Here is a 223-nt window from a genome sequence, read left to right as displayed (position 1 = left end):
AAATAGTGTTTTCGAAGAGTTCGTGACTTTTGTTTTGCTACTAGTGGCTATACATACTCTTTTATAAGTTTTAAAACTTCATCTTCTTGCGGGTTATTTAACATCTTGTCATCATGTATTGGTATCAGTGTTTTCAGTGTATCTGAATCTATTTTAATCCTAGACAAAGCATCTGCATTGGTGTTGATTTTTCCCTTCTTGTATATTATTTCAAAGTCGTAGT

This window comes from Teleopsis dalmanni, chromosome 1 (genome assembly GCF_002237135.1).
Source record: "Teleopsis dalmanni isolate 2A chromosome 1, ASM223713v2, whole genome shotgun sequence".
NCBI classification, from domain to species: domain Eukaryota; kingdom Metazoa; phylum Arthropoda; class Insecta; order Diptera; family Diopsidae; genus Teleopsis; species Teleopsis dalmanni.
Note: the sequence above shows the minus strand (reverse complement) of the source record.